Genomic DNA, 7,851 nt, shown 5'->3' with positions numbered 1-7,851 from the left:
CTGGAATCAACCCAGGTGCCCATCATTAGATGAATGGATAATCAAGACGTGGTATATCTACATGATGGAATTCTACCCGGCACTAAGAAAAAAATGACACATTGAAATTTGTAGAAAAATTGCCAAACATGGAACAGATCATTTTAAGTGAACTCACACAATCACAGAAACAAAATTGTCACATGATCTCACTCATCTTCAGTTCCTAACCTGAATCAGTCCAAGTTGCTGACATATCTGAATAGCATCTTGAGGCTTGGACAATAGGTAGGGTAGGGCTTGGTGAAGGGGAAGGAAAACACAAAACTGAACCCAGATTGAACTGATACCATAGAATCCTATATTCTGGAAGTTAGACTAACAGGACCTTATTGGGAGCACCTGAATCGAAGGGCCCTGGAGAGAATGAGACAAAACCTAACCTCAAATTTCTACTGTTTCTCTTTCTTCTCTGTCTTTCTCTTCTTTTGTTTTCCCTTGGCACTGGCCTGTAATTCCCTGTACCAGGATATGGTCTACATCCACAATGAGCTGTTGATCAGAGAGACCTAGTAGATCTCCCAAAACAAACATGACAGACTCCTGTCAGAGCACTTGATTACACACCAGAGGTTAATGGTAAGACCCTACTGCTGAAGACACCATACCCTGTAGGTACAGACCATGGAGAGACCTGGCTGGAATCTGAAGGAGAGCCAGTCTCCAGACAATTAACCCATCTAGTGCTGGAAAGCACTACATGAGCTACTGGGGGAATGTGGCCAACATCTGTCCAATCAACTCAAAGTCTAAGTGACTCAGAAACAACTCAACGTGATGCTAACACAAGTGCAATAGTGCCACACAAGCCAGGCATGGTGGCAAATGCTTTTAATGCCAGCACTTAGGAGGCACAGGTAGGAAGATTGCTGTGAGTTTGAGGCTACCCTGATATGATGTAGTAAATTCCAGGTCAGCCTGAGCTAGAGTGAGACCCTACCTTGGAAAAAAAAAAAGTGGCACACAGCCGAGGTGGGTAACCAATTGCTCTTGACACTGGAGAACATAATATTTGTCTCCATAAGATTCTGATCTGGTTCCCAATTCCAGATATGGGTTCCTTTACACTGGGTGGATCTCCTAGCCAATCAGAAAGCTATTGGTTACCCACTGAGGCTGTGTGCCACTATTTCACTGGCATGCACATCCTGTCAAGCTTTTTGCTTCTGAGTAGCTTAGACCTCTGGTTGCTCAGACCATTGTTGGCCATTTTCTCCCAGTAGCTCCTGTAGCACTTTCCAGCACTAGACAAGCTGTCTGAGGATTGGCTTTCTTTTGAATTCCAGCCAGATCTCTCTGTGCTCTGTGTTAGCAGAATATGGTGTCTTCAGCAATAGGGTCTTAGCTTTTGCCTCAGGAAGGTAGTCAAGTGCTTTGACAGAAAGCTGTCTTGATTTGGAGACCTCTAGATCTCTCTGATCAACATCTCAATGTAGGTAGCAGCCAATCTCTGGTACTGGGAGTTACAGGTCAGAGGCAGAAAAAAAAAAATTTTCTTTTAGGCTTAGGCTTGGTCTCACTCTTACTAGATCACTACTTTTCAGGTGCTCCCCCTTACTCCTTTTGAGGGTTATATCTTTTAGGCTATCTCTAAGGTCAAAGATTTCTATGACATCAGCTCATCACCCATGAGTTTGGGGGGGGGGGAAGTCCAGGCCAAGCTGCAGGAGAGCAGGGCTGCAGTTCTGGGGAAGTGGACCAGATGTGGCAGAAGAGATGGGGCACCCTGTTTCTGTCCAAGTGCCATTGACCCTGCCTTATAGAGTGAGGTTAGCTTACTTGCCAAACACCATTCACCCCACTAACAGATGCCACTGTTGAAGCTGGTCAAACAAACAATGATGGATGTTCCTGCCCAGTCTCAGGAAGCTATTGGTGGAAAGGAGGGAGGGTCTGGGTCTGGGTTGCCAGGACAATCTTGGGAGGCATACATGGGGCAGAAGCCATACTTGCAGGCAGCCAGCCCAGATCCTTCCCACCACCCAATGGCCTCAGAGCTCGGGCCCCAAATCTCATGACCCTGATCTTCCCCTAGTCCTACCTTTCCCAACCTAGTGGTACATAAACATGTTAAAAGACCAAGTGCTGCAGGGGCCAGTGTTGTAGTCACAGGTCCATTAGGGACTCTTGATCTAAGGGTGGGTTATTGGAACCCAGCTCTACCTGCTGACATGCCAACTTGGGTCAAAGAGGGAGAGAACTACATCCAGCTGGAGGCAGGGATCTTATCTTCCCAGCAAGCCATTCCTCCACCTGCTGCTCAGGGCAGGTGAATGTCTGGCTCCATGGAGGGAAAGGACATCTTGGACAGATTTTGTCTGTTCCTATGCCACCTCTCCCAATACTACATCCCCAGTAGTATGAGCACTGGTCTCTTGTCAGACCCAGGGAAATTCAAGGAAGGGCCAGAGACCCAGACCAGACCCAGTCTTTTGTTATCAATAGCTCTGCTCATGGTCTCTAAATATCCTCCAAAGCAGGCCAAATCTCTGGGCCCTGAAAATCAATACTGCCATTTATAACAGCTCATTAAGGATATGGTAATCACCACAATGGTAGAAGGATAGGCCTGAAGAGATAGAGGCTGCTGCATTTCCCTGTGCAGGGGGTGGAGACATTCATATGGTGGATAGAAAACTGTGATCCTTAGGGGTGGGACAAGTGGAGGATAGGGGTGACCTGGGCAACGAAGGGGGCTGGTTCTCCACATTTTAGGGCTGTGCTGGGCAAAGAGTCTTTGGTGTCATCTGGATCCTCCAAAGCACTCATGGTGGCAGCTGGAAGGCCACTCTGCTCCAGGACATAGGGCTCATGGATGTTGGTTCCACCTAGCATGAGGATGTCTGTCCAAAGCTGGGCCAGGTGCTGCCCTTCCTGCTGCACCATCTTAGCTGTCCCCAGCATGGTATGAGCAGCAGTGCAGTGGGCCAGGGCACTGGACATGCCCATCTTTGTAGCACCTTCAGCCAGAGCCTCAGAGAATGTGCACACGAAGGCCATGCCACTGCCTCTGAGGCCAGTGTGGATATTAATGTGGCCATCAGGAATCTCTATGCACAGTCTACAGGCCTCCAGCAGATTCTGTAGGAGCTCAGCCTTGTGATTCCTGACATGGAGGCCCTGTGTCATCACCATGGACCCTTCCTGTACTACACAGGGCAGATTGGAAGAGACCCACATCACTCATGTTTGTGGGCAGCAGCTCCTCCAGGGTGCTCAGAGAGATGCTAGCAGCCACCTATACCAGGATGTGCTCAGTGGTGACTACAGGGGCCACCTCTCCCAGAACAACTGGAAGGAGTTGGGGCTTGGTGGCAAAGATGACAAGTGAACAGGTTTTCAGAGCCTTCTAATTAGAGTGGGTAGTCTGGCAACCCAGAACCCAGAAGCGGCAGAGGTTCCTATCTGTTGGTGCAATGGCCAGCACCTGCTTAGCTTCCACTTTGCTTGCTCAGATGAGGCTCCTGGCGATGGCGTCTGTCATGTGACCCACTTGAAGGCCACACACTGTAGAAAGGACAGGGCCACCAACACCATGCTCCTGTATCATCTTTTCTTACTGATGAGTAGAATTCCATTGTGTAATTGTACCACAACCTCCTTATCCATTCATCTAATGATGGGCTCCTGGGTTGATTCCATTTTTAGCTATGATGAATTGAGCATCTATAAATATGGTTGAACACATATGTCTGTATTGATGCATAGAGAATTTAGTATAAATACCCAGCAAGGAATAACTGGGTCTGTTGGTAGCTCTATGTTCATCCTTTTCAGGAATCTCCAAATTGGTCTCCATAGTGGTTGTACAAGTTTACATTGCCACCAACAGTGGATGAGTGTTTCTCTTTCCCCACATCCTTGCCAACATTTGTTATTGTTAGAATTTTTAATGACTGGAGTAAGGTGGAATCTCATGGTTATTTTAATTTGCATTTCCCTAAGGGTTATATGTGTTGAACATTTTCTTAAGTGTGTGTTAGCCATTTGTAATTCCTCATCTGAGAACTCCCTATTCATTTCTCTGCCCCACTTTTGGCATGGGTTGTTTGATTTTTTTATTGTTTAGTGTTTTTGAGTCCTTTATAGATTCTAGATATTAGGCTTCTGTCTTTGGTATAGCTGGCAAAGATTTTCTTCCACTGAGTATGTAATCTATTGGCTCTGCTTATAGTATATTTGCATGTGCAAAAGCTTTTTAACTTCTTGAGATCCCATTGGTTGAGTGATTGTTAAATTTCCTGGGCTACTTGGGTTTTGTTTAGGAAGTCATTCCCTATTCCTATATTGTGGAGAGTGCCTACTATTTTTCCTTCCAGTAGTTGAGTTTCAGGTCTTATACTGAGGTCTTTAATTCCTTTGGACTTGATTTTTGTGTATGGAGAAATGAGTGGGTCTAGTTTCATTTTTCTACATATGGTCATCCAATTTATGCAACACCATTTGTTGAAGATGTTATCTTTTTACCAGTCTACATTATTGGCTCCTTTGTAAAAGATCAAGTAGCTGTAGTTACTTGACCTAAGTTCTGAGTCTTAAATTCTGTTCCACTGGTCTATGTTCCTGTTCTTATACCAGTACCATGCTGTTTTTGTTACTATGGTTTTGTAATATAGCTTTAGACCAGGTATGGTGATAATTCCAGAGTTGTTTTTTTTTTTTTTTTCTGAGCATATGTTTGGATACTCAAGGCCTGCTGCCATTCCACATGAATTTTGAGATCATTTCCTTAATCTCTGTGAAGAATGATGCAGGTATTTTTATTGGTATTGCATTAATCTATATATTGCTTTTGGTAGAATTGCCATTTTCACAATATTAATTCTACCTATCCAGAAGCATGGGAGGTCTTTCCATCTTCTCAAGGCCTCATGAGTGTGGCTGTCCCACTTTCAATAGCAACAAAAAATTAAATACCTTGGAATAACACTAACCAAGGATGTGAAAAAAAAAAACTATATAATGAAAACATTTAAAAAAAAAAAGTCAATTTGTTTTTGAGGTAGTATTTCACTCTAGTCCAGGCTGACCTACATTACATTCACTATGTAATCTCAGGGTGGCCTTGAGCTCACTGTGATCCTTCCTACTACCTTTGCCTCCCAAGTGCTGGGATTAAAGGCTTGTGCCACCACTCCCAGCTTTCAAATATTTTATTTTTATTTATCAATTACTTTGAAAGACAGACAGAGAAAAAGGCAAATACAAAGAGAGATAATGGGCATACCAGGGCCTCCAGCCACTGCTAATAACTACAGAAGCATGCACCACCATGTGCATCTGGCTTACATGGTTACTGGGGAATCAAACCTGGTTCCTTAGGCTTAGCAGGCAAATGCCTTAAGCACTGTTATCTCTCCAGCCCAAATAACAATATTTTTAGAAACCCTACAGCCAGATATCACTCCATACCCACCAGAATTGCTGCAATTCAAAAGATTAACAAAGATGTTGATAAACTCCTACTCCTATGCATCATTAATTGGAATATGAAATGGTAAAACTACTTTGGAAAGCGATTTGGTTGCTTTAAAAAATATGTAGAATTATCATATAATTAGCTATTCCATTTCATTCCAGATATTCAACAAAAATGAAAACACATGTCCATATGAAGGCTTGTGTGTGAATATTTATAATAATTATTCATGATGGCTTTAAACTTGAAAGAACCTAATTGTCCATCAACTGATGACTGAAAAAATAAATATAATAGATCTATACAATGTTTATACTATTCAGCAATATGAGACATGAACAAAATGAATGATTAAGACATTCGCCAACGTAGATGAGCCTCAAAACCATTATCTTAAGTTATAGAAGCCAGACATAGTTTATGATTTGATTTACATTAAATCTATAGAAAAAGCACAAATATAAAGACAGAAAAAGGGAATGGGTTTCTTGTGGCTGGAGGTTTGTGCAGTGGTAGTCTGAAAATAATTACTACGAAACTGTTGACGATGAAAGAATTGTTTTAAGATTGTATTGTTATGATATCTGTATCACTGGGTGAATTTACATGAATTAGCAAAGTACAAAGTATATGTTCACATTGGGTGAAATTGCTTAACATGTGCAAGGAATTGGGTTAAATCTCCAGCACCATCACCTACCCACAAAAGCAAGTTTTATTAAATATATTTCTAACATCATGCAAATTTGCATCAAGCACACAATGAATATACATGAGATAAAATTATAAGAACAAAAATTGTGGGCTGGAAAGATGGCTTAGTGGCTAAGGAACTTTCCTGCAAAGTCTAAGAACCCAGATTTAATTCCCTAGAACCCACATATGCCAGATACACATGGTCGTGCATGTGTCTGGAGTTCGTTTGTGATGGCTTGAGGCCTTGGGGTGCCCATTCTCTCTCCTCTCTTTCTGTGTCATAAATAAAATAAAATAAAATAAAATAAAATAAAATAAAAGGAACAAAAATTGTGAAGATAATTATGAAATTTGAAATGGTTCAAGGAGAAATGTAAATGATCCTGGAGAAAAAGCATAAAGACACGGAGCTGTACATATACTTTGTTCTTATATTTAGAATATATTCCAAAGAAAATGATGAAATTTAGTTTGGTGTTTTCATATTTTAGTCATTTGGTACATTATTGTCTGTACCTAAAATTTGTGCCTCAAGAATAAAAATGGGGTTAAAAAAATTGCTTATTGGTTAAGACTCTTGCCTGCAAAGCCAAAGGACCCATGTTCCATTCCCCAGTACCCACATAAGCTAGATGCACGAGGTGGTGAATGTGTCTGGAGTTCAATTGCAGTGGCTAGAGGCCCTGGTGTACCCATTCATCTTATAAATGAATAAATACATAGAATAAAATGGAAACAAAATATATTACATGAAGGTGGCAAAGATTTGGAGAAGCACATTTATTCATGCACACTTACAGGAGAACTTTTTCCCTTACAGAACCTTGAAATGACCCCACATATGATAAAGAATTGCCATAGGTGCTATGGGGATACTGATTTACTGTGTAAAAGGTTTTAAAATGTTACCTGAAGAAATATGCCTTGTGACAATTTGATACATATATACAATGTGTGAGATCAAATCATGGTAATTAGCAATTTCACCCAATGTGAACATATACTTTATACTTTGCTAATTCATGTAAATTCACCCAGTGATACAGATATCATAACAATACAATCTTAAAACAATTCCTTCATCTTCAACAGTTTCTTAGTAATCCATCTAATCAAACATTTATGACCCTTTATGATGGGACTTTCTAACTCCTCTTTTTCAATTCTCTTGAGACCTACAATAAATTATAAACTCTAGATACGCTGCAGTGCTATAGAACACGAGAAATTACTCCCCCTAATTGCATGTTGGTACTCATTAGCTAATTTATTTCTATCCGCTCCCTTTAAAGATGTGCTCCTTTCTCCTGACAAAGATACTGGCAGAACAAGCTAATCCCTAAAGCTCTCCAGCATAAGCTAAAATCTAAGGGATTACTCAAAGAAAACATCTCTGCTTCTATTTGGGGCCATGTGTCAAAGAAAAGAGATAAGAACACAGCATGTGATGAGGAAGACTTCTTGACAGATAGAGAAGGTAGGGACACCTCACCCTGGTCAGAAGCTCTAACCACTAAGATCTCTAATCAAGGCTTGGGGTGACACCTGGTAAAGTGGAGGAAAACTAGGAGTGAGTCACTGAGAAAGAGTGGCTTAACAAATCTCCTTCCAACTCACAGATCCGTGAAGGCTGTCTTGAGAGTTCCTGTCATGCATGGACGACCATCTTGTTTTCTAACACAAAGCAACCATAGAGA

The 7,851-nt window shown here is 41.6% G+C and overlaps 1 pseudogene; it reads right to left on the bottom strand.

Annotated features, from left to right (window-relative positions):
* Positions 1-2,685: 2,685 nt before the first annotated feature.
* LOC101608041 lies at positions 2,686-3,589 on the bottom strand (annotated as a pseudogene).
* Positions 3,590-7,851: the final 4,262 nt, after the last annotated feature.

Source organism: Jaculus jaculus, chromosome X, assembly GCF_020740685.1.
Source record: "Jaculus jaculus isolate mJacJac1 chromosome X, mJacJac1.mat.Y.cur, whole genome shotgun sequence".
Lineage (NCBI taxonomy): Eukaryota > Metazoa > Chordata > Mammalia > Rodentia > Dipodidae > Jaculus > Jaculus jaculus.
The sequence above is the reverse complement of the archived record's forward strand: the minus strand, read 5'-3'. Positions and strand labels throughout refer to the sequence as shown.